At 44.1% G+C, this 27,956-nt stretch overlaps 1 long non-coding RNA gene across 2 annotated transcripts; it reads left to right on the top strand.

The window, feature by feature from the left end:
- The first annotated feature begins 7,927 nt into the window (after positions 1–7,927).
- LOC149452747 (uncharacterized) lies at positions 7,928–22,803 on the top strand. Of its 2 annotated transcripts, none has more exons than XR_016314851.1 (3): positions 7,928–8,955; positions 19,771–19,875; positions 22,570–22,803. It is a non-coding gene; the product is annotated as an uncharacterized LOC149452747 (long non-coding RNA). The 2 variants fall into 2 exon arrangements; XR_016314852.1 differs by lacking the exon at positions 7,928–8,955 and adding an exon at positions 19,001–19,164.
- Positions 22,804–27,956: the final 5,153 nt, after the last annotated feature.

The following is a 27,956-nucleotide window of genomic DNA, read 5'->3' on the forward strand; positions in this document are numbered from 1 at the left end:
TTGAAACATTGTATGTATTTGTTTCCATAAATGGATCCATTTATGGAAACAAATACATACAATGTTTCAACCGCTGTATGGAAGGACAGTCCCACAACTGTCATTAATAGTCTATTTCTGACAGTTCCATGACATTCCCTCCATACAGCGGTTAAAACAGCTGTATGGAGTGAATGTCCCAGATCTATCAGAAATAGACTATTTATGACAGTTCTGGGACATTCACTGCATACAGCTGTTTTAACCGCTGTATGGAGGGAATGTCATGGAACTGTCAGAAATAGACTATTAATGACAGTTCTGGGACTGTCCTTCAATGCAGCGGTTGAAACATTGTATGTATTTGTTTCCATAAATGGATCCATTTATGGAAACAAATACATACAATGTTTCAACCGCTGCATGGAAGGACAGTCCCAGAACTGTCATTAATAGTCTATTTCTGACAGTTCCATGACATTCCCTCCATACAGCGGTTAAAACAGCTGTATGGAGTGAATGTCCCAGATCTATCAGAAATAGACTATTTATGACAGTTCTGGGACATTCACTGCATACAGCTGTTTTAACCGCTGTATGGAGGGAATGTCATGGAACTGTCAGAAATAGACTATTAATGACAGTTGTGGGACTGTCCTTCCATGCAGCGGTTGAAACATTGTATGTATTTGTTTCCATAAATGGATCCATTTATGGAAACAAATACATACAATGTTTCAACCGCTGCATGGAAGGACAGTCCCAGAACTGTCATTAATAGTCTATTTCTGACAGTTCCATGACATTCCCTCCATACAGCGGTTAAAACAGCTGTATGGAGTGAATGTCCCAGATCTATCAGAAATAGACTATTTATGACAGTTCTGGGACATTCACTGCATACAGCTGTTTTAACCGCTGTATGGAGGGAATGTCATGGAACTGTCAGAAATAGACTATTAATGACAGTTCTGGGACTGTCCTTCCATGCAGCGGTTGAAACATTGTATGTATTTGTTTCCATAAATGGATCCATTTATGGAAACAAATACATACAATGTTTCAACCGCTGTATGGAAGGACAGTCCCACAACTGTCATTAATAGTCTATTTCTGACAGTTCCATGACATTCCCTCCATACAGCGGTTAAAACAGCTGTATGGAGTGAATGTCCCAGATCTATCAGAAATAGACTATTTATGACAGTTCTGGGACATTCACTGCATACAGCTGTTTTAACCGCTGTATGGAGGGAATGTCATGGAACTGTCAGAAATAGACTATTAATGACAGTTCTGGGACTGTCCTTCAATGCAGCGGTTGAAACATTGTATGTATTTGTTTCCATAAATGGATCCATTTATGGAAACAAATACATACAATGTTTCAACCGCTGCATGGAAGGACAGTCCCAGAACTGTCATTAATAGTCTATTTCTGACAGTTCCATGACATTCCCTCCATACAGCGGTTAAAACAGCTGTATGGAGTGAATGTCCCAGATCTATCAGAAATAGACTATTTATGACAGTTCTGGGACATTCACTGCATACAGCTGTTTTAACCGCTGTATGGAGGGAATGTCATGGAACTGTCAGAAATAGACTATTAATGACAGTTCTGGGACTGTCCTTCAATGCAGCGGTTGAAACATTGTATGTATTTGTTTCCATAAATGGATCCATTTATGGAAACAAATACATACAATGTTTCAACCGCTGCATGGAAGGACAGTCCCAGAACTGTCATTAATAGTCTATTTCTGACAGTTCCATGACATTCCCTCCATACAGCGGTTAAAACAGCTGTATGGAGTGAATGTCCCAGATCTATCAGAAATAGACTATTTATGACAGTTCTGGGACATTCACTGCATACAGCTGTTTTAACCGCTGTATGGAGGGAATGTCATGGAACTGTCAGAAATAGACTATTAATGACAGTTCTGGGACTGTCCTTCCATGCAGCGGTTGAAACATTGTATGTATTTGTTTCCATAAATGGATCCATTTATGGAAACAAATACATACAATGTTTCAACCGCTGCATGGAAGGACAGTCCCAGAACTGTCATTAATAGTCTATTTCTGACAGTTCCATGACATTCCCTCCATACAGCGGTTAAAACAGCTGTATGGAGTGAATGTCCCAGATCTATCAGAAATAGACTATTTATGACAGTTCTGGGACATTCACTGCATACAGCTGTTTTAACCGCTGTATGGAGGGAATGTCATGGAACTGTCAGAAATAGACTATTAATGACAGTTCTGGGACTGTCCTTCCATGCAGCGGTTGAAACATTGTATGTATTTGTTTCCATAAATGGATCCATTTATGGAAACAAATACATACAATGTTTCAACCGCTGCATGGAAGGACAGTCCCAGAACTGTCATTAATAGTCTATTTCTGACAGTTCTATGACATTCCCTCCATACAGCGGTTGAAACCGCTGTATGGAGTGAATGTCCCAGAACTGTCAGAAATAGACAGAAACTGTCACAGAACTGTCCTTCTTCTCATCCTTCTCCTTCTTCTCATCCTTCTTCTCATCCTTCTTCTCATCCTTCTCCTTCTTCTCATCCTTCTCCTTCTTCTCATCCTTCTCCTTCTGCTCATCCTTCTTCTCATCCTTCTCCTTCTTCTCATCCTTCTCCTTCTCCTTCTTCTCATCCTTCTCCTTCTCCTTCTTCTCATCCTTCTCCTTCTCATCCTTCTCCTTCTCCTTCTCATCCTTCTCCTTCTTCTCATCCTTCTCCTTCTTCTCATCCTTCTCCTTCTCCTTCTTCTCATCCTTCTCCTTCTCCTTCTCCTTCTCATCCTTCTCCTTCTTCTCATCCTTCTCCTTCTCCTCATCCTTTTTCTTCTCATCCTTCTCCTTCTCCTTCTTCTCATCCTTCTCCTTCTTCTCATCCTTCTCCTTCTTCTCATCCTTCTCCTTCTTCTCATCCTTCTCCTTCTTCTCCTTCTTCTCATCATTCTCCTTCTTCTCATCCTTCTCCTTCTTCTCATCCTTCTCATCCTTCTTCTCATCCTTCTTCTTCTCATCCTTCTCCTTCTTCTCATCCTTCTCCTTCTCCTTCTTCTCATCCTTCTCCTTCTTCTCATCCTTCTCCTTCTTCTCATCCTTCTCCTTCTCATCCTTCTCCTTCTCCTTCTTCTCTTCCTTCTCCTTCTTCTCATCCTTCTCCTTCTTCTCATCCTTCTTCTTCTCATCCTTCTCCTCCTTCTTCTCATCCTTCTTCTCATCCTTCTTCTTCTCATCCTTCTCCTTCTTCTCATCCTTCTCCTTCTCCTTCTTCTCATCCTTCTCCTTCTTCTCATCCTTCTCCTTCTTCTCATCCTTCTCCTTCTTCTCATCCTTCTCCTTCTTCTCATCCTTCTCCTTCTCCTTCTTCTCTTCCTTCTCCTTCTTATCATCCTTCTCCTTCTTCTCATCATTCTCCTTCTTCTCATCCTTCTCCTTCTTCTCATCCTTCTTCTTCTCATCCTTTTCCTTCTTCTCATCCTTCTTCTTCTCATCCTTCTTCTTCTCATCCTTCTCCTTCTCATCCTTCTCTTTCTTCTCATCCTTCTCCTTCTCCTTCTTCTCATCCTTCTCCTTCTTCTCATCCTTCTCCTTCTTCTCATCCTTCTCCTTATTCTCAGCCTTCTTCTTCTCATCCTTCTCCTTCTCATCCTTCTCCTTCTCATCCTTCTCCTTCTTCTCATCCTTCTCCTTCTTCTCATCCTTCTCCTTCTCCTTCTTCTCATCCTTCTCCTTCTCCTTCTTCTCATCCTTCTCCTTCTCCTTCTTCTCATCCTTCTCCTTCTTCTCATCCTTCTCCTTCTTCTCATCCTTCTCCTTCTCCTTCTTCTCATCCTTCTCCTTCTCCTCATCCTTTTTCTTCTCATCCTTCTCCTTCTCCTTCTTCTCATCCTTCTCCTTCTTCTCATCCTTCTCCTTCTTCTCATCCTTCTCCTTCTTCTCATCCTTCTCCTTCTTCTCATCCTTCTCCTTCTCCTTCTTCTCTTCCTTCTCCTTCTTATCATCCTTCTCCTTCTTCTCATCATTCTCCTTCTTCTCATCCTTCTTCTTCTTCTCATCCTTCTTCTTCTCATCCTTTTCCTTCTTCTCATCCTTCTTCTTCTCATCCTTCTTCTTCTCATCCTTCTCCTTCTCATCCTTCTCTTTCTTCTCATCCTTCTCCTTCTCCTTCTTCTCATCCTTCTCCTTCTTCTCATCCTTCTCCTTCTTCTCATCCTTCTCCTTATTCTCAGCCTTCTTCTTCTCATCCTTCTCCTTCTCATCCTTCTCCTTCTCATCCTTCTCCTTCTTCTCATCCTTCTCCTTCTTCTCATCCTTCTCCTTCTCCTTCTTCTCATCCTTCTCCTTCTCCTTCTTCTCATCCTTCTCCTTCTCCTTCTTCTCATCCTTCTCCTTCTTCTCATCCTTCTCCTTCTTCTCATCCTTCTCCTTCTCCTTCTTCTCATCCTTCTCCTTCTCCTCATCCTTTTTCTTCTCATCCTTCTCCTTCTCCTTCTTCTCATCCTTCTCCTTCTTCTCATCCTTCTCCTTCTTCTCATCCTTCTCCTTCTTCTCATCCTTCTCCTTCTTCTCCTTCTTCTCATCATTCTCCTTCTTCTCATCCTTCTCCTTCTTCTCATCCTTCTCATCCTTCTTCTCATCCTTCTTCTTCTCATCCTTCTCCTTCTTCTCATCCTTCTCCTTCTCCTTCTTCTCATCCTTCTCCTTCTTCTCATCCTTCTCCTTCTCATCCTTCTCCTTCTCCTTCTTCTCTTCCTTCTCCTTCTTCTCATCCTTCTCCTTCTTCTCATCCTTCTTCTTCTCATCCTTCTCCTCCTTCTTCTCATCCTTCTTCTCATCCTTCTTCTTCTCATCCTTCTCCTTCTTCTCATCCTTCTCCTTCTCCTTCTTCTCATCCTTCTCCTTCTTCTCATCCTTCTCCTTCTTCTCATCCTTCTCCTTCTTCTCATCCTTCTCCTTCTTCTCATCCTTCTCCTTCTCCTTCTTCTCTTCCTTGTCCTTCTTATCATCCTTCTCCTTCTTCTCATCATTCTCCTTCTTCTCATCCTTCTCCTTCTTCTCATCCTTCTTCTTCTCATCCTTTTCCTTCTTCTCATCCTTCTTCTTCTCATCCTTCTTCTTCTCATCCTTCTCCTTCTCATCCTTCTCTTTCTTCTCATCCTTCTCCTTCTCCTTCTTCTCATCCTTCTCCTTCTTCTCATCCTTCTCCTTCTCCTTCTTCTCATCCTTCTCCTTATTCTCAGCCTTCTTCTTCTCATCCTTCTCCTTCTCATCCTTCTCCTTCTCATCCTTCTCCTTCTTCTCATCCTTCTCCTTCTCCTTCTTCTCATCCTTCTCCTTCTCCTTCTCCTTCTTCTCATCCTTCTCCTTCTCCTTCTTCTCATCCTTCTCCTTCTTCTCATCCTTCTCCTTCTTCTCACCCTTCTCCTTCTCCTTCTTCTCATCCTTCTCCTTCTCCTTCTTCTCATCCTTCTCCTTCTCCTTCTCCTTCCTCATCTCCAAGGGCATTTAAATTAAAGGTACAGTGTTCTGCACTAATTTAAAGGCTCTCTGAAGCCTAGAAACCCTTTAAATAAGTCATCTTCGTAGCGGAGAAATTCGCATCGAATCGAATTTCACACTGGAATTCGCCGAATCAGCCGAATCGAATTTTTCATTTCTTCGCTCATCTCTAGTTATAGCGTTTACAAATAGCGGTATAGATACTGGAATTTTTAAATTTTTTTAAATTTTTACTAGTAATGGCAGCGGTCAGTGACTTATAGCAGGACTGCAGCGGGGAACTGACTTGGTGCCACTGACATCCGACACCAATACAGTGATCAGTGCTAAAAAAAAATGCACTGGCACTGTACTAAAGGTACTGGGCAGGAAGGGGTTAACATGAGGGGCGATCAAAGGGTTAACTGTGTGCTGTTTCACTGTAAGCTGTGTCTGTGTGCTTTACTGTAATCACACTGCTTTGCATGGCTGTACTGTGCACAGCCATCCAAAGCAGTGTGCAAAAGCTGACAGGGAGGAGAACTGTGTTGTTTACAAACAGTTCACCTCCCCATCTGAGATGCTCGGCAATCACCGGGTGCCAGCGAATAATCACCAGCTGGGACCTGGTGATTGACAGCTGCAGCCGCGAATGGCGGCGCGGGTAGGGTGCGCCCCCTACTTGGAAGTGCAAAATCACGGATATATGCGTGATTTTGCACACCAGTGCCGCCCTCTAGCAGTATATCTCCTATAGGGCGGTCGGGAAGCGGTTAATGTAAACCTGTTGCTTTTCTTTGTATAAGCAAAACAGATTCAGGTTAAGCCTCAAACCTGGAAATTAATATACAGGTGAAACTCGAAAAATTAGAATATCGTGCAAAAGTTAATTTATTTCAGTAATGCAACTTAAAAGGTGAAACTAATATATGAGATAGACTCATTACATGCAAAGCCAGATAGTTCAAGCCGTGATTTGTCATAATTGTGATGATTATGGCTTACAGCTCATGAAAACCCCAAATCCACAATCTCAGAAAATGAGAATATTGTGAAAAGGTGCAATATTCTAGGCTCAAAGTGTCGCACTCTAATCAGCTAATTAAGTCAGAACACCCGCAAAGGGTTCCTGAGCCTTTAAATGGTCTCTCAGTCTGGTTCAGTAGGAATCACAATCATTGGAGAGACTGCTGACCTGACAGTTGTGCCTAAAACCATTACTGACACCCTCCATAAGGAGGGAAAGCCTCAAAAGGTAACTGCAAAAGAAGTTGGATGTTCCCAAAGTGCTGTATCAAAGCACAATAATAGAAAGTTATGTGGAAGGGAAAAGAGTGGAAGAAAAAGGTGCACAAGCAGCAGGGATGACCACAGCTTGAAGAGGATTGTCAGGAAAAGGCCATTCAAAAGTGTTGGGGACTTTCACAACGAGTGGACTGAGGCTGGAGTCAGTGCATCAAGAGCCACCACACACAGACGGATCCTGGACATGGACTTCAAATGTCGTATTCCTCTTGTCAAGCCACTCCGGAACAACAAACAACATCAGAAGCGTCTTACCTGGGCTAAAGAAAAACAGACCTGGTCTGTTGCTCAGTGGTCCAAAGTCTTTTTTCTGATGAGAGCAACTTTTGCGTCTCATTTGGAAACCAAGGACCCAGAGTATGGAGGAAGAATGGAGAGGCACACACTGCAAGATGCTTGAAGTCCAGTGTGAAGTTTCCACAGTCTGTGTTGATTTGGGGAGCCATGTCATCTGCTGGTGTTAGTCCACTGTGCTTCATTAAGTCCAGGGTCAACGCAGCCGTCTACCAGGAGATTTTGGAGCACTTCCTGCTTCCTTCCGCAGATGAGCTTTATGGGGATGCTGACTTCATTTTCCAGCAGGACTTGGCACCTGCCCACACTGCCAAAAGCATCAAAACCTGGTTCAATGACCGTGGGATTACTGTGCTTGATTGGCCAGCAAACTCGCCTGACCTGAACCCCATAGAGAATCTATGGGGCATTGCCAAAAGAAAGATGAGAGACATGAGACCGAACAATGCAGAAGAGCTTAAGGCCACTATTGAAGCATCCTGGTCTTCCATAACACCTCAGCAGTGCCACAGGCTGATAGCTTCCATGCCACACGGCATTGAGGCAGTAATTGCTGCAAAAGGGGCCCAAACCAAGTACTGAGTACATATGTATGCTTATACTTTTCAGAGGTCCGATATTGTTCTATGTACAATCCTTGTTTTATTGATTGCATGTAATATTCTAATTTTCTGACATTGTGGATTTGGGGTTTTCATGAGCTGTAAGCCATAATCATCACAATTATGACAAATCACGGCTTGAACTACCTTGCTTTGCATGTAATGAGTCTATCTCATATCTTAGTTTCACCTTTTAAGTTGCATTACTGAAATAAATGAACTTTTGTACGATATTCAAATTTTTCGAGTTTCACCTGTATTACTGATCTGAAGGACTTGGCAAGCAGTGAATGTCTGCTTACCTAAGCACAATGTTTGTAGTACCGCAAGTAACTGTATTTAGAATAATATCTCTGCATCATACAGTAGGGTATTTCATGGTATTTAGCGTAGACAGGGTGCTAATGTACGTACATGTAGCCCCTTCTAGGAGCTTTTAGATAACAGTACAGTTAATCTGACCTTACATGGCTCATTCAGTAAAGAATCGGCCAAACCTTGAGCTGTGGGTGGCCCAGTGAGCACCACCCTGCTTCACAAAAGTCAATTAATAAAGCAGTGTACCTGCTTGGAAAATTATCAGCCAAAAGAGTGACTGCATTCTATCCAATGTATCCAGGCAGTGGCGGTTCCTGTGGCTTTCTGCATACAATAGCTGGCAGTGAAGATTCGGTTCGGAAGGAGGAATCAATTGATTTAACTTGTTCAGCCCACAGCTGAAATCTAGCCATAGATGGCAACCCTTATAGTTTAAGATAAGAAAAGTTTTTTAGATGTTTATAGATTCTAGATGTTTAAAGATGTTAACATTTTTCATGACTTTACTATTATTTTCGTAGCTGATTTAACAAGAAACGGTTATCTGAAAAATCTTCAAAAACTTGAACTGCAAGTCAACACCAACATCACCGAATCTGGGTGGACAACTTTTTTTGAGCGATCAGGTCACATGCCGGAGCTCTATTGCTTGGATATAAGTCGCATGTACACACAGCAGATCAAGTCCCACGCTACCACTGTCACTTCCTTTGTGCGATTCGTTTCCAGACTACCACGCCTGGTGACCATACTCATGTATGGCTGGCTATTCGATAAAGATGATTTAAATATGTTTAACACAATGAAAGAGAGTCACCCTCAAGCTAAAAGTTTACACCTTGCGTGGCAGTGGATTTTGCCATTTTCACCAACTATTGAGGATTAAATAACTGAACTCAAAGGATCCCAAAAAGCCATCCCAAAAAAGCTCGAAGGCATAAAAGGTAAACCCTTCACAGATTTTGGCAAATACATTCTGAAAACATCCATGATCAGAGATTACCATCCATGATAAATTCATGCCAAAATGATCAGGAGATCCTGAAGTTACATGCAAACCTGTACTTTACTGTAAATGTCAGCCCTGCCTTCCCTTCACCCTTCATTTTTCAGTTTCAGCATTGTGTATCTAACTTCCTCCCCAACCACTAAGGGCCCATACACACTTTTGCATTGCTATAATGCACAGCAAAAAGTGTTTTTTTTAATTGCAGATTATTGTAATGCACGCTACTGTGCAGGTTTATGTGTTTTACAGTGTGCTGCTATTTATAATGCATGGCACTTCAACATACATATAAACTAAAAAATGCACATGAGCACCACAATAAATAAATGTAAGTAAATCCTTTTATTGCCTAAGAGCATCAAAGTACATCTCTGCCTAGGTGTAAGGCTGGCCAGGCATGGATCCTTTTTTTTTTCAGCCAGTGGACTAGTAGAAAAAAAACTGAACAGATTTTCCCATCCACACAAGCAAGGAGGATGGAGGAAGCCTCCCCGCTGTGTTATTGTATTCTGACAGTATCTGTGAATACACAGATCTGCGCAGCAGCCAATTGACTGAAGACAAATTTTACTGCAATCCAGTTCGAGAGATGCTGATCATTAGATTGACTTCTTTGGAATGGGAAATTTAGAAATTTAACCAATCCCTGTTGCACTGGCCGAATTTCAATCCATCTATGGCCAGCTTAAGAGATGTGCTTTGGTTGTTCCAGTGCGGTTTGCCGTGGTAATGCTTTCCAATGCAGTAAGGCAACGCAGATTCAATGCACATGTGTTGTAGCACACCACAACGCATGGTAATACACTCTCATGCTTGGTGGTGTGCCATGTTGTCAAAAATGGTGAATGTTTTTTGGACATTTTCGTGCTTTGCCAGTGTATTCATTTCAAAGGGCAACCTTAATTAAATGCATGGTAATGCACAACAAAAATGTATTTCGGCATTAGCTATAGTCTACTATTAATCTGCACAGTGTAATTTTCAGTAAAATGAAAATTATTTTATCGCTGTATGTTGAAGTATCTTCTTGTGGTGCTGGACTATCTCATGGGAACACCTTTTGAGCTCCTCCAAAGGTACTGTAGCCTTGGCCTTCCATGTGAATCTTGAACTGGTTCTTCAAATTCTCCATCTGTCTCAAGGATTGTGGCGTCATCTGCTGGAGTCCTCAAGACCTATCTGGAATCTATGACTTCAGTTAGACATTTGAAAAATCTATTCCTTATCTCACAGGGATGTATTTCAACTTCCTAGGCAGCCTCTCAACAGGAATCAGCAGAGGTGTCTTCATGGTCCTCCATTCACACATTCATTTTGCACTATCATGTTGATCTTTTTTTCTCTTACCACAATAGAGTTTGACTGAGTTCTCCAACTGACTCCTCATATTAAATTGCATAATTATATACACCAGCGCTCAAATGAAGGATAACACACCATGCCTGCATAAATATTAATAATAAATGTGTAAGTGTAACCCCAAATCACAAAATGGTGTACACTCTATTGATAACAAATTGTGATCAATCATTCCAATGCATATGTGACAAATAATTTCCAAATGTCATGATCGTGAAAGAGACATGAATTTGTAAAGTCCACACTTAGTGATCAGTCTTCCAACAAAACGTGCACTTTTACGTTTTACCTCCAATGTCCACATCTATATGCAAACAGAACTCTGACCGGAAATGAATGACTTCTTACTGCTAAACAGGTCATAAAAGCTTTAGATGTATTACTCCCAGCTTGTCACCAGGCGCCCCTCTTCTCCAAAAAGGATCACAACTTCTGCAGCAACTCTACTCCTCACACCAATATAGCCTCAATAGTTTTTGTAAATTGAAAACTGTATACTTTTACCACATTTTAATGTATGTTGCTGCTCCCTTGCATACCAATAAAACATTTAATAAGAAATCAAAATCTGTCTGAGTTTATAGTCCTTCCTCACACTAAGGAAACAGTGTTTTTATGGTTTGTCCCTTTTATAACAACTGAAGGTGAGGTGGTTCCCAGCAGGGACAGAAAAAAAAACCCAAAAACCTGACGAAGGTTCTAACAATTCTCTTAATAGCTAGAAAATGTCTTGGGTGGAGTTCCACTATAATGTGATTACTACTAGGTAAACAGCTAATATGACTTCAGCAATATTACCAAAGACAGTGCACAACCATTTAACTTACTTTAGTTTCAATTAAATTGCACACATAAATTTAAGCCATTCATAACAAAAAGCATATCTATATCTAAAATCAAAATTGTAACATACAGCAGCTTAACAGTACTTAGATGTGGGTGCATTCATTTTCTTTTTTTAAGATCTTTTGTTTCCTTTATTTTCATCTTGTGGTTTTGCCACACACACCTCTAGTCCTAGGATGACAACACTCACTCGCCCTACTGTACAGAAATGCAGAGTGATATGTAAAAAGTAAGTACACCCCTACATATACCACCACTTCAAATCCCTGAATTTAGAACCTGGTGTAGCAGATTAGGTGGCATTGATTACAATCCCTTTAGGGAGTATGCAGGAGGAACCAGTTTTATTTAAACCTCAGACATCTAGGCCCTGATTTACTAAGAAATGAGTCTACCAGCAGACGCTGAACATTCAGGCAGACTCAATTCAATCAATCAAGACCTGTCAGTCTTCAGAAAGGCGCCCAGCAAGCTGATTAAAAAGAGTCTACTTTCTAGATTCTTTCCTGTTCGTAAATACGTAATGACGTTGGGCACATTTCTAGATGTAATGCCGGATCTGTTTGCTAGGTGGCGCACAACCACAGGCTTTATCCCGTTGGCGTTTATCTGTTTGCATATGAGAATACTTATAATTTAATAACACACCATCACTTAGTAGGATTATCTATCCACATAACAGGCTGCAGATCAAAATATCAATATAAAAATACATAAGCCAGTGCCAAAATACCAAACGCCTCCCACCTCCCCAAATCCCCCACACATACATTTCTCATCAGGTTTATCCTAAAACTGCATTTCAGTTTAAATAAGCAAACTATAGCCAAGTGCAGATTTGGAAGAGCAGAGCAATTGACATGTTTTAGGATTACAATGCAAAGATAATAAACACATAATCATTGTACAATATTACACAAACACACTTTAGAAGGAAAAAAATGCAAAACATTTACAGCCCACATCAAAACACAGCGTGAGTGTGGTCTGGGGCAATTCACCACAATATCTCTTCCTCCTCAAACCACCACAAGCACAGACTTGCTAAAAATAACCTGGCCTAGTAACAAGTAAAATCACCCACTACTGCAGGTCTTTATATAACTGTGACGGAGCGTAGGCAGGACAGAACACACCGAGAAGATGATAAACACTCAAAGCTTTATTGAATTATGACAATCCCTTAATTTGGGTCTGAGGGTAGCGTCCAAGTACCCGAAGCAGGGGAGGAGCAGGGAAGGGGCCAAAATAATTGTAATCCGGCCCCAGGGAGGGCAAACTTGGAGTCTTTGGTAAATTGTAATCCAGGCAGGGAAGAGTAAGGGGGGAAAGTTCACGGATAGTCCATACAGGGGGAAAACGGGAAGGACACTCACAGTTCTGGCAGGGGTTCTTCCTGGCTCACAGCAGCCGACAGCAGGTAGCGGCACTTCTCAACACACAGCAGAGGATCCACACAGCGGGTATTTCCAGCACACAGCAGCACAGGCAATCCTGGCCCCACAGTATTAGGCAGTGTAGCAGCGGGTACTCCTCCTGAGCCCCGAGTATTAGCAGAGTGTTCAGCAGGTAGTAATCCTCAATCTCCCAGAGTATTATGCAGAGTGCCCAGCGGGTAATAGTCCCAACATCTCCCGGAGTATTATGCAGAGTGCCCAGCGGGTAATAGTCCCAACATCTCCCGGAGTATTATGCAGAGCGCCCAGCGGGTAATAGTCCTAAAATCTCCCGGAGTAGTATGCAGAGTGCCCAGCAGGTAATAGTCCTCAAATCTCCCGGAGTAGTATGCAGAGTGCCCAGCAGGTAATAGTCCTCAAATCTCCCTGGAGTATTATGCAGAGGGTTGGATGCAGGAGTCTGGCCTCAGCTCAGACCTCCCAGCAGCTTCAGGCAGCGGACGAACAACCGGAGAGTTCTGCGCCGGCCTTCTTAAGGCCGGGCAGAACGCTCCTGGTTGCCCCGGCAACATCCAGCCCAGCGCCGCGTTGCCGGGCAACGAGGCATGCCCCCTTGACACGGGCCGCACTCTCGAGAATACCAGACCCTTATCCGAGCATGCGCCCCCCCCCTCCTGAACCATACCAGGCCACATGCCCTCAACATGGGGGGGGTGCTCCCCTCCAAAGCACCTTGTCCCCATGTTGATGGGGACAAGGGCCTCTTCCCCACAACCCTGGCCGGTGGTTGTGATTGTCTGCGGGCGGGGGGCTTATCGGAATCTGGAATCCCCCTTTAACAAGGGGGCCCCCAGATCCCGGCCCCCCCCCATGTGGCTGAGTATGGGGTGCATGGTACTCATTCACAAAAAACAAAAAGTGTAGTGTAAAAAAAGACAGGAATGGAACCTTTTTTTTTTTCAGGTTGCTGGCAGCTTACATCGTGATTGACGTTGAATCTACTTCGGGGGACATTCTTTTAGATTTTTCTTTTAATAAAGGACTTGTCAAAGACCGTGTCCTGTGTTTTTTTACACTACATTTTTTGTTTTTTTGTGTATATGCAGCGGTACCATGCACCCCATACTCATTCACGTGGGGGGGGGGCGCCGGGATCTGGGGGCGCCCTTATTAAAGGGGGCTTTCAGATTCTGATAAGTCCCCTGCCCACCGACCCCCACAACCACCGGCCAGGGTTGTGGGGAAGAGGCCCTTGTCCCCATCAACATGGGGACAAGGTGCTTTGGGGGGGGGAGCCCCCCTGCCCCAAAGCACCCCCCCCATGTTGAGGGCATGTGGCCTGGTATGGTTCAGGAGGGGGGGCGCTCGCCCCCCCCCCCTTTCCTGACCTGCCAGGCTCCATGCTCAGATAAGGGTCTGGTATGGATTTGGGGGGGACCCCACACCATTTTTTTTTATTTTGGCGTGGGGTTACCCCTTAAGATCCATATCAGACCCGAAGGGCTTGGTATGGATGGGAGGGGGGACCCCATGCCGTTTTTTTTAACTTTTTTTTAATTGCCGACCTTTATTTTTAGATTCAGATGTCAAAATATATATTATCTAGACCAGGGGTGGGCAAACTTTTTGACTTGAGGGCCGCAATGGGTTCATATATTGGACCCGGGGGCCGGACCAAGAGTAGATGAATGATGTGTATGTGTCATCCATAGTAAGTATAGTAATATTCCCCCATAGTAAGCATAGTAATTCATCCCCCATATAGTAATTCATCCCCCATATAGTAATTCATCCCCCATATAGTAATTCATCCCCCCTATAGTAATTCATCCCCCCTATAGTAATTCATCCCCCATATAGTAATTCATCCCCCATAGTAATTCATCCCCCATATAGTAATTCATCCCCCATAGTAATTCATCCCCCATAGTAATTCATCCCCCATATAGTAATTCATCCCCCATATAGCAATTCATCCCCCCTATAGCAATTCATCCCCCATAGTAATTCATCCCCCATATAGTAATTCATGCCCCATATAGTAATTCATCCCCCATAGTAATTCATCCCCCATAGTAATTCATCCCCCATATAGCAATTCATCCCCCATATAGCAATTCATCCCCCATATAGTAATTCATCCCCCATATAGTAATTCATCCCCCATAGTAATTCATCCCCCATATAGTAATTCATCCCCCATAGTAATTCATCCCCCAAATAGTAATTCATCCCCCATATAGTAATTCATCCCCTATAGTAATTCATCCCCCATATAGTAATTCATCCCTCATATAGTAATTCATCCCCCATAGTAATTCATCCCCCATATAGTAATTCATCCCCCATATAGTAATTCATCCCCCCTATAGTAATTCATCCCCCCTATAGTAATTCATTCCCCATATTAAGTCCCCCATATAGTAATTCATCCCCCATATAGTAATTCATCCCCCATATAGTAATTCATCCCCCCTATAGTAATTCATTCCCCATATTGTGTCAATTCACTTAACTTTGCTCCACGCGTTCCTCTCGCTGTTCCGGTGTAGCATGAAAATCTGTCTCCTATGAGGATCTGTCCCCCTCAACGTATCTGCGCATGTGCCAGTTTCAGGCATTAGCAGCCGATCGGCGATCTCCGGCACATGCGCAGATACGTCGAGGGGGACAGATCCTCGTAGGAGACAGATTTTCATGCTACACCGGTCTTCAGGGCGGACTGTGAGAGGAGCCTAGCTCTCCTCATGTTCGTCACGCTGCCCCGCCTACACACATCCTGACAGCCATCCTGACAGTATCACGCTCCGCGGGCCGGATTAAAAGATCCACCGGGCCGTATACGGCCCGCGGGCCGTAGTTTGCCCATTGCTGATCTAGACCTTTGAAATATGTAAAACCATTACAGAAATAATTATAAAGGATAAGAAACAAAAACAGAATCACTAGAACTAAGGAAATCAAATTAGAATACATAAAGATATGCCTATCTACAAATAGTGCTGTTTGTTAAACACAGTAGATGCGATCGAGTGCCGACTTGCAGAGGACCCCACACTGAGATTTACTATTAAACAGCGTCTAAAAAGAAAGCGCCCACAGCAGACGGCTAAATTGTGTCCTGCACATGCTCATTTCTATCCCTGCATAGACGTTGGAAAAGCGTCTAGTTCTTGACTGTCATGAATTCCCTTAAAAAAAATATTTTTTACCCATTGAAACATTTTTTTGAAATGTAAGATATTGTTTAAAGTGAAGTCCAGCTATTTGGGAAAGCAAATTTCAATGTGAACATGTTTCTGCAGTGATTTTTCATTGTGTTAGATGTGCTCCTAGCACGTCTGCTTTCGAGTCTACTTGTTAGACTCTTTCTTTAGTAAATGTCTTTGCAGTCTAAAAGTAGATGGACTCTATTGAAAAGTAAACTTTATCCCACGGAAACGTGTCTAGGCACATTAGTAAATCAGAGCCCTAGGGTCCAGTGTTCTCTTTGGTATTGTGTTGTGTCATCATGCTGAAATCAATACAGCTCTCTAAAGCCCTCAGAAAGAATGTTGTGGATGCCTATGAGTCTAGGACAGTGGTCGGCAAGCCGCGGCTCGCGAGCCACATGCGGCTCTTTACACACTTTAATGCGGCTCTTCTGTGTGCCGGGCGCCCGCTCCCCTCCCTCCTCTCGGGCGGCCGCCCCAAAAGTCAGGACTCTGCAGCTAGCCCAGCAATGGCCAAACTACGGCCCGCGGGCCGTATACGGCCCGGCGGACTTTTTAATCCGGCCCGCGGAGCGTGGCAAACATTGGCTGTCAGGATGTAGGCGGGGCAGCGTGACGAACTCCTCTCCTCTCACAGTCCGCCCTGAAGACCGGAACGGCGCGGGAACACGGCGAGAGGAACGGATGAATTACTATGGGGGATGAATTACTATATGAGGGATGAATTACTATATGGGGGATGAATTACTATATGGGGGATGTATTTTCAGTTTTAAAAATGTGGCTCTCAAAATAAATTTCAATCGTGGTTTTGGCGAGATTTGGCTCAGTTGAAAAAAAAGGTTGCCCACCACTGGTCTAGGATAAGGGATTTAAAAAGATTACTTAAACCACTGTTAGGATAATTCTTTGCAAGTTTCATTGATTTAAACAACAGTTAATTTGTCCAGAGCTGGCTGGCCCAGGAAATTCAACCAAAGAGCCAACCATTTGATACAAAGAACCCCAACATTTAATTGCAGAGTGTTCAGGAAACTCTCAAAAATTAGGTTAAGCGCATGCATCTGTAATTAGAAAGTGATTTCTCTAATTCAACCTACATGAGAGTTGTATTAAGAAAAAAATCTTTGCTGCCCAAAGTGAACATTAGAGGAAGATCACAGTTTGCCATTGAGCATAAAGGCAAAGACCAGGCCTTCATGAACAATGTGCTTAAGACTGATCATCTGTGTTTGGTCAAAGCAATGTTTTCTGCAAACCCAAGACAGTATTTAACCACTTGCCTACCGGGCACTTATACCCCCTTCCTGGCCAGGCCAATTTTCAGCTTTCAGCACTGTCACACTTTAAATGACAATTGCGCGGTCATGCAACATTGTACCCATATGATATTTTTAACATTTTTTTTCACACAAATAGAGCTTTCTTTTGGTGGTGTTTAATTGCCACTGGGTGTTTTATTTTTTGCTCTATAAACAAAAAAATTTGAAAAAAAAACCTTCTTTGTTTCTATTATAAAATTTAGCAAACAGGTAAATTTTCTCCATCACTGATGTGCGTTGATGAAGCTGCACTGATAAGCAGCACTGATGGGCACTGATAGGTGGTACTGATGAGGTGGCATTGATGATGCTGCACTGATGATGCTGCACTGATAGGCGGCACTGCTGGGCAACACTTCTGGTTGGCACTGCTGGGCAGCACTGATGGGCACAGGTGGGTGGCACTGATGGGCACAGGTGGGCGGCACTGATAGGCACAGGTGGGCAGCACTACTGGGCACTGATCATCAGTACCCTGATGATTAGTGCCGATCCCTTTGCTGACAATTGCCGGTTCTCGGCAATACCTTCCTCACGCTGTGACAGCATGAAGAAAGTGCAACCGATAACCGGCAACTGTATTTACCCGGCGATCTGCTGTGTCATTGGACACAGCTGATCATTTGGTAAAAGGTCGCCATGATAGGCCTTTTACCGTATCACGCGATCAGCTGTGTCCATAGGATACAGCAATCACCGGTGGCGCTGGGTGCATGCTGCTGCGGGTGCGCATGGGGGTATATTCTGGAATGACATCCATGGACGTCGTCCCAGAACTACACAACTGCGCTGTAACCGTCCTTCGGCTATAGCGCGGTTGGGAACTGGTTAAAGTGGTTGTAAACCTCAGACATGAAATACAAACAAAACAAGTCCCTCTATAGTGCGTACATGTCTCAATTAAGAGCACTAAGTGTCATTCCTATTTGCTGCTTTGTTCCTCTGCTGTCAGCATGAATCACTTCTGACAAGTTTTCCTGACACCAAGAGAAAAACAGGGAAGGGACCTCCAGCACACAGCCTGTGGTTGATAGCCTCAGCTCTGTTCTTGTGTGCTATGTGAAGGTAGGTGTGAAGGTAGGTGCGGCCCCGTACAAGGATCTGTGTTCTGCTGTGTCCGATGCACACAGTGGGCACAGACCCCGGTGCGGTCCAAGGGAACAGGCACAGGCAGTGGATGCAGAGGGGATATTGAGGGCAAAGCCTCCTTTTTTTTTTGCGACAGTAGTACTACCTGGACCTTGAAGAAGGGGACATACCCAGAAAGTTTGTCCTCAAAATTGTATGTTAGTGCAAATAAAAAAAATATCCCGTCAGTACTCAATTGTTTCTGAAACAATGATTAAAAATTCTACCTTAACCTCTTCCCGTCCAGCCCATGCCGATAAACGGCAGGATGGGAAGAGGTTAAGGTAGATTTTTAACTATTGTAAGTCTGCATCTAAAAAGGGCTTTGCCAATTTGGGTAAGAAAGGATACATGTATTCAGTATAAAATTCTAATACAAAAAAAGTAATACAATCCTCTAGTGTTGCATTCGGCCTCTGAACCCACTTCTATGTGGCTCTCAAATTTTGACATGTGGCTGTGTCCATGCATCTGCTGTGTCCACCTCCATAGGCTGCCTACATACAGGTGGGGGCATATGTAGACTCCAAAACAGACGACTCCTGCATGCAGTAGGGGTGTCGGCACCAGTCTACACAAGGCCTAAGGTTCACTTAAGAGGAAACCAAATAAAAAAAAAACAAAAAAACAACATTTCTGTGTTCTGAAGTTCCTGTTCTTCCAAAATGTATTGTTCTTTGTTCTTGCAGGGACTGAAGAACAAAAACTGCGTGTGATTGGTGATGCTTTGTTCTTGCAGGGACTGAAGAACAAAAACTGCGTGTGATTGGTGATGCTTTGTTCTTGCAGGGATTGAAGAACAAAAACTGCGTGTGATTGGTGATGAAGCTTGTTTATGGGGTGAATTTGCTGATGCTACAAACCTCACACCACAACTGTGGTATGTTTGCAGTTACATTGTTTGGTGTTTAGAATTCATAAATCTCCAGATATTTTGCTATGTATAATGGGTTAGTTCACCTTTTCACAAAGGTTAAAAAGGTGAACTGACTGACAACACCCTCCCAATCCCCACTACACATACCTTTTGTGATCCCCATTTTCCGCCAGCCTCTCCAACAGCTATATCGGTTCTGAACTTTGAAACATCACTACACAGCATCGGAGACTGTTACAGCATAATGCTCATTAGCCAGCACTGGCCACATGACCACACTGACCAATGAAAATTCAAATGCTTTAGAAAAAAAATTGATTTTATTTTTCAACAAAGAATTAAAATGTATGCACTCAATGAAAGATTCAGAAATCTAAATCCTCTACAGGCTTGCTGTTATAAGACGTCCTGTCAGACGTTTCAGTTATGATCTGAAAGAAAGTCACTTCTCTGTGCTCACCCTTTAGAAGACAGTGTTTTGAGACTCCAGTGTTATCGGTGCACTCTGTATTAAATGACTGCAGTATCTTAAAGCGCTAAATAATGTTAACATAGAATATTCATATTTTTTTATAGAAACTAAATGAAACCTCCTCTCCTCTCACACAGGTCTACAGCAAGTGCAGTTGCAGAAAGACTTTGGAGCAGTGTAAAAGTAACCTCTGTGCAGGATGCTTATAACAGGCTGATTGTACACAGGTGTTGTATGGTTGGGTAAGTCCTCCAGGAAAATATTAAAGGGAGAAAGTGTGCCGTCTTTATTTTGTATTTCAATATTTTTATTAATTTATAAACAGTTTAAGACAGGAGCAACAAAACACGCCCACACAAGGGATATCAATTGCACATGAAAAAAAATAAAAAAAACAGTGCTCTAACACCAACAGAGAAAAAGGTGCGCCCACGCAGGGTCTATCAATGGCACATAAATGACAAAAATATTAGTCTAACACCGAAGGCAGCTATCCACTGCCACACCAAAAACAAACAGAAAAAGAAAAGGAAAGAGGAGTACAAAAGGAAAAAAGATAACAAAACCAAGAGCAGGGGTCCAAGAACGCCAATACCGAGCAACATCACAACCCCAGACAAGCCGGGGGGAGCGAGGGAAAGGCATATTGGAACCACGGCTCCCATATTTTCAAGAATTTCCATTGGGAGTCATTACAGATACTTGAAATCTGTTCATTGATCATCATAGTGGTCCTACAGTTCCGCACCCCCTGAAGATGGACAAAAGGGCTCTCCCAGACCTGAGCAGTTGTTCTATTGGCCGACAAAAACAAATGGGAAGCCAACTTCTGCTGGTGAGCCAAGAGGCCCGGTATGGGACAATGAAGCAAAGCATACCAAGCATCCCGGCGTATGGAGAGATGGAACAAGGTGAAAAGGAGGCCAAACACACGAGACCAAAAACAAAACAGTCTTGGGCATGACCACCAGATATGCAATACATCACCAGGATGGCCACAACCCGTAAAGCATGGATCACTGCAGGCAGGGTTCACCTGGGCCAAATGAGCCGGAACCCAATACCAACGATACAATACCTTGTATGCCGCCTCCAGCGTGGTCGTATTAAATGCACATTTAGCTATAAGTGACCAGGCCCTATTCCAGTCCTCCAGATCCACGACTGCCTCCCACTGAGCGACATATGAGAGAGAAGTATTTGTCGAGCGTCTGTTCAAAGCTGCATAAAAAAGGGAAATAAGGCCCAGGGTGCCCGGACGCTGTTGGCAAAGCAGTTCAAAGGCAGATTTTTGGTACGGGAAAGCGGAAGGGCCCCACAGTGAGGTCATCCAACGCCACAATTGAAAGTAACGAAAAAATTCCGCCGGAGGGACATCCTGTGACTCCCGAAGAGAATTCCAAGTGGGGAAGGACCGAGAAGTCAAAGTGTTGCACCTGCGAAAAACCTTGGCCACAGACCAAGAAAACGCCCTTAGTTGAGAATTGGTAACTGGTTGCAGGCCCCCCCAAAGTGCAAATATAAATGAGCTCTTACTGTCTTGAGCTCCCTATAAGGCTGCTTTCACACTGATGCGCCGCGTTTTACCCACACAGCTAGTGCAGTGCATCTCCTGATTTTCAATACGTTAGCTGCATAGACTTCTATTACATTTTGGGGGTGTGGTGTACTTTTTTAAAAGTGCACCAAAACTCCTGTAATCAGGAGTTTTGATGTGCTTTCAGAAAGCGCACCAAACCCGCAGGATATACCCCACACTTTGTATCACTCCCCATGGGATAGGAGCCGGCGCTAGAGAGGAAGCATCGGTTTATGCGGCTAGCTGCTTCCTCTGTTGTCGGCGCTGGCTTCATGCACTCTGATGCTCTGGGATGGTGGGTCAGCAATCTGTTGATCATGATCTAGGTTTGCCGATCCCTCATCCCAGGTCATGGCCATGCGCTTCCCTGGTTTGAGGTTGCAGGCCATGGGTTGAGCACCCCTGCTTTTTGGGGCCGGACTGTGGACAGAGGGAGAAAATTGTGTCAGTGGGAGGAATAGTGCCCCATCATTGATGTCAGTGGGAGGAATGCTGCCCCGTCATTGATATCAGTGGGAGGAATGGTGCCCCATCATTGATATCAGTGGGAGGAATGGTGCCCCATCATTGATGTCAGTAGGAGGAACATGTTTTCTCTCATATTTTCTTTTATCTTGATCTGATTTATACACCTAATTGATTTAAGGTTTGAACACTAATACTAAAGTGCTTGACAAAGGATAGTACCGTATTAAAATAGGGCCGACTAGGAAGCTTTGTGTTTGAGTCCCAGGGCTGCTGCTTCATGTACCATGCAGCAATGTAATTTTCAGGGCCCACTAAAGTGATACGTTGCAGTGCATTAACCACTTGCCCTCCAGAAGGATTTACCCCCCTTCCTGACCGGGCCATTTTTTTGTGATGATGCGCTGCGTTACTTTAACTGACAATTGTGTGGTCATGCAACTCTGCACCCAAATTAAATTTATGTCCTTTTTTCCCCCCACAAATAGAGCTTTCTTTCTATGGTATTTGATTGCCTCTGCATTTTTTTTTTTTGCGCTATAAACAAAAAGCTTGTGAGATCTGTAATTCCTGAGAACTGAATTTGCACTTCTAAACAGTTATAACAGTGCAGCTTTACATTACATATTCCTGTTGGTTTTCTTTTAAGATTTGGGTTGCAGATAGGAATCCACTGCAGATTGTGTGTTCAAGTCATGGGCCCATGCATGTCTCTCCAGCTTGGTTGCTACATACTGTACATTACTGTTGTTTTCCCGAACCAGATTTCCGGCAGCTGAAATGAGAAATATTGCATAATGGAAGACTGTTCATTTATAGATATAAAATATAATACTGATGAACATTACCAGCCTCTCTCTAGGTTCATATTGCAATTTATTTTTCTTTCCAGGCGTGGAATAGGAGCAGAGCCGCTCTATGTTGGATTCTGTGAACATGAAATGAGCTACTAGACATTTTTACCAGAGTGTTTATGGCTGAAAAATCTTGGCTGCTGGACCAAAACGCACTGTACAGGTCAAAGTGATTTTTATCCTGTAAAGATTGAAAACTGCGATTGATGATTGACTTTTTTTTTAAGGTGTATGTTATAATCACAATTTATTGTAATAAAATCTTTACAGTACCAGCGTGTTGTGTTTTTTTTTTTTGGGGGGGGGGGTTGCTTGTACCTGATTAGGGATTTCACGGCTTTACACCTGAAATAAACAACCTTGCAGTACGAGAGCCCTGAATTATATGTTTATTTGTGATAATACAATTGTATGAGAGCACCCATGCCCTGCCCATCAGATATGTGACAGTCCATACTTTCATAAGGTTTTTCATGGCTTCTTGCCCACCTTTATGTTTATCAGTTATACTCCAGACTATTTGCCTTTTACACTTCAGGATATCTTATCGAGGCACTTTATCAAACATTCATCATTACTCGGCAGTTTTCAACATCTTACATAAACTTACATAAAAATATCTTATATAAGCCTTTGGTAGTAGCAGAAGACATTTTAACTCCAGAAGCCATTTTAAAAGCTAAAAAGAGCAGAATACATTTATTTAATGATATATGATAGCAATAATAGCCATATCTTATATACTAATCCTATATGTATTAATTAGTTTAAATACTCTTATTTAATTATGATGTAGGATATAGTAAGGATCACTTTTATCCCTATACATACCTCAAACATATAATCACCAGACAAACTAAATAAGGGAAGCTAAATATTACATTTGAGGTGGAAGTTCAGAAATCTTCTTGGTTTTACCAGTGTTTAATTGTCTATATCACTTCTTGTAATTTTAATGTTATGTATAAGGTTAAAGCAGAGCTCCACGCTCCTGCCAAAAAAAATGAATCAGCAGCTAAAAATACTGTAGCTGCTGACTTCTAATATAAGGGCACTTACCTGTCCAGGGGTCCAGTGATGTCCTCACCTGAGCCGATTCTTTAATCTGCTTCAGGTGCTGGCACTGGCATCTTCAGTAAAGGAAACCGGAAGTGAAGCCTTTCAGCTTCACAGCCAGTTTCCTACTGCGCACGAGCGAGTTGTCCCAAAAGGCTGCAGCGGGGGGGGATGGAGTTCAGCTTTTATGCTTCTTTTCAGCATTTGATGTGGGAAAGACAGGGTTTTCTTTTCATATGTAAGTCATATGTATATCCTACTGCTTTGTGTCTAAGGACCCATTAACACTTTAGTATTGTGGTGCAATTGCAAACATGCCTTGGTGAGTGTTGTGTTGAGGTAGTATAATAATGTTGGACTTCCAACACACCACAATGCAGCTAAAAATGGACATGCATCAGTTTTGTTTTCTTTTTCAACATGCATACAGAGCACATGCTTAGTGCTGCAGTGCAAATACAAGTCACTACTTTATCAGTGCATTGTGGTGCAATTTAAAATTAATGTCAGATTGCAGTATGTGCAGCTTGATAATGTGTGGTAAAAAATGCATGTTACTGCAAGTCATAGATCTGAATTGTCCCTTAAATATGCTTGAGTCTTCTGAACAAACTAACATGCTCCAGTTGGTTATTTCAGTGCTTGGCATCATTGACCTCAGGCAACTTTTGCACCCCACATATGTCCTGGCATTAAGTCTCCAAAGCAGACATATGAGCCACGTACTGTATATTTTGCCTTCCTTAGTTTATTCTCCCCCCTCAACATACTAATGATTTTTTTAAAAATAAAAAACAAATAAAAGCAATGGGAAAAAAAACAAATGTTTGATCGCCAGTGACATCGCTAGCTCTCTTTGCTTCTCCATGCAATGTAGACAGATCATAGCTGGTAGGAGGGGCCTACAGGATACCTCTAGGCTCCTTGCACACTAGTGTGCTGTTTTTTGTTTTTTTTTTTTTTCTAAGCTCCTAGAAGTGGTTATTAGCCCTTTTTTCTTTTCCTTTTCTTCTTTCTGCTCCTAGAAGCTAAACAGTATACACTACTTTAGATGATTAGCGATTTTTGAGCTTCAGCTTCTAGGAGCAGAAGAAAAAAATCGTTTTTTTTTAGAATTTTTGGAAGCATCTTTTCCAGCAGAAAAAAATGCAAAATGCTCCTTACAGCTTTCTTCCGAGCTTTTTTTTCCCCTCCACATATACTGTAAAAAAAAAAAACTCTTCTAAATGGCTACTAAAAAAACTATTACCAGTGTGTTTGTTCTTTGAGTAAAAAAACAAAAACCCTCTAGTGTGCAAGGAGCCTTATATAAATTCCTGAACATAGGAAGTTGTGGTAATGCCCACATGTGATGCTGGCCTTCAATAATATGATGTATGCAGGGCTGTCTATAAAGGCAGGGCAAAAGGGGCACCTACACTAGGCCCAGCCATTTTTGTGGAGCTCAAAGCAGCTGCCCTATATTTGCCATTTTCCCTGTTTACATACCTTTGTCCCTTGAAGTCTTCCTCCTGTGCTGTGTCCCAATATCTCAGTGCGAAATGCTGTCACTTATACTGCCCAGCTCTGCTCTATTGCAGTGTACAGATGACTCATGTCAGGATTCACATGTAAATAATAGGCACTGATATGTAAATAAGGGATACATTCACATGTAAATAGCAGCAACATTCGTATGTAAATAGTGATGGCATTCATATGTATATCATGCCCCCTGAGGTAAACAGGGGCATGCCTAAATGTCCTGCCTGCAACTGTGATCACTGAGCCTACCATCAGCCTATTCTGCAAAGTGGTGTGGGTGGGGTGTGCAGAGGTAGGCAGAGAAGGAATTAGTTTGAGGTGCACAGGTGAGCAAGGAGGGGATGTACAAAGGTAAGAAAGATGGGTGCATAGATTAGCAGAGCAAGCATGTAGAGTTAAGGTGGGGGTGGGGTTGGGGTGCAGAGGTTATCAATAAGTCACCCCCTCTACTCTCCCCTCCTCTGACCTCGCAGCCGCACTGCCCCCCATCATACCTAACGCCCCGCACGCTACCACCTCCCCAACGCTCTTCTCCCTCAGCCCTGCTACCACTGAGGAGGTCACTAAGGTCTTCACTGAAGCCCACTTCACCACTTGCCCCCTGGACCCTATCCCCTCACAACTCCTCCAGTCACCCCCCTCCTCCATCATTCGCTCCCTCACCCACATCTTCAACCTCTCCCTCTCTACTGGTGCATGCCCCTCCCCCCTAAAGCACGCACACATCACCCCCATACTCAAAAAACCCTCCCTTGACCCCACTGACCTAAACAACCTTAGACCCATCTCCCTGCTGCCACTCACTTCCAAGCTCCTTGAGCGCTTAGCCTACAACCGCCTAAGCGCCCACCTCACTGACAACAACCTCCTTGATCCACTACAATCTGGCTTCCGTCCCCTACTCTCCACCAAAACCGCTCTACTTAAAATTACTAACGACCTGCTAACCGCCAAAGCTAATGGCCACTACTCAGTCCTCCTGCTCCTCGACCTCTCCGTGGCCTTCGACACAGTCGACCACCCCCTCCTCCTTACTTAACTGCACTCCTATGGCGTCAGGTCAGGGACGCTGCTCTCTCCTGGTTCTCCTTCTACCTATCTGTAAGGGACCGCCCGGCGGTACCACCAGCACTCCACTGATCGGTCGTTCCCAGCGTACGGAGTCTAAGCCCCAGAGTACTTGTTCACCAGAGCCCCTGATGGTGGGGATGGACTTGGAGTACCCCGGGACCAGGTCGTGACTACTGGGGACACCCGTCAGTGGTAGGGGTATTCGCCAGGGGCTCCCACGGGAGAGAGCCAGGTATGAGGAGGTCTGGAGACCCCGTTGAGAGGGATGGATGGATGGCTGAGCAAGTGCAAGGTCAGACAAGCCGGGTCGGTAACTATGGGGACGGTGCGGTACAGAGCAGCGGGCAAAGAATAGTCAGGTCACACGCCAGGTCAGATCCAATAGAGGGCATTCAGGAGAGAGGTCAGGCAAGCAAGGGTCAAGAACAGGAGAAAGCAGCAAGGTCAGGGCACAATCCGGGTCAGTAACTTACTTTAACAGGTTCACAGGACACAAAGAGACCAGAAGGCACTGAATGACAGCTCAGGGCCGTTTAAATATCCCGCCCTGCGCTGTTATTGGTGCCAGGCGCGCGCCCGCGGTCTCTACTGCGCAAGCGCAAACTTGGTTGCCGCGGTCGGCCAGGTCCCGGCGCCCGCGTCCCTGCACAGGGAGGTGCACTGCGCCTGCGCCGAGCCCAGCGGCGCGGCGATCCCCGACACTATCCCAACGCTCCTTCAGCGTCACCTACAAAGCTGCCATCTCCCCCTCTCTGTTGGAGTCCCCCAAGGCTCTGTCCTCGGACCCCTCCTTTTCTCCATCTACACCTCCTCCCTTGGCAAACTGATACACTCCCACGGCTTCGACTATCACCTCTATGCCGACGACACACACATTTAACCCTCCACCCCTCACCTCACCCCCTCACTCTCCGCCCGTATCACCCACTTCCTGAACGACATATCAGACTGGATGTCGCTCTATTTCCTCAAGTTAAACCTGTCCAAAACAGAGCTCCTAGTTTTCACCCCAGCCCGCGCCCCTCCCCCCATCCTCTCCTTCACGACTAGCAACGCCACCATCAATCCCACCCCACACGCCAAAGTCCTGGGTGTCACCCTGGACTCAAACCTTTCCTTCCAACCTCATGTCCAATCACTATCAAAGTCATGCAGGCTCCACCTCCTCAACATCTCCAAGATACGCACGTTCCTCACCCCAGACACTACTAAACAACTCGTACACTCCCTAAGTATCTCACGCCTGGACTACTGCAACTCCTTTCTCACTGGCCTACCCAAACAAATGATATCCCCACTCCAGTCTATCCTGAACTCAGCGGCTAGACTCATCCACCCCACCAACCGCTCCACATCTGCCACCCCCCTCTGACAATCGCTTCACTGGCTCCCGATTGCCCAACGCATTAAATTCAAATGACTAACTCTGACATACAAAGCCATTCACAACGCTCCCCCAAACTACCTAACTGACCTGATACCCAAATACTACCCTACCCGTGCCCTTCGCTCCTCACAGGACCTCCTACTCTCCAGCTCCCTGGTCTCCTTCTCCCACGCCCGACTGCAGGACTTCTCCAGGACTTCCCCCATCTTCTGGAACTCCCTACCCCAATCCATCAGACTGTCACCTACCCTCCTCACCTTCAGGCGCACCCTAAAAACCCATCTCTTCAGGGAAGCCTACCCCACCCTCACCTAACAACCGATCTCCTCTACTCATCCTACCACTCCATCCCCCACAGCCACTTCCTCCTGTAGCACTATCCCCTCC

The sequence above is a fragment of the Staurois parvus genome, unplaced genomic scaffold (genome assembly GCF_062004578.1).
Source record: "Staurois parvus isolate SC_StPar_1 unplaced genomic scaffold, SC_StPar_1.0 ptg000466l, whole genome shotgun sequence".
In the NCBI taxonomy this organism is placed as follows: domain Eukaryota; kingdom Metazoa; phylum Chordata; class Amphibia; order Anura; family Ranidae; genus Staurois; species Staurois parvus.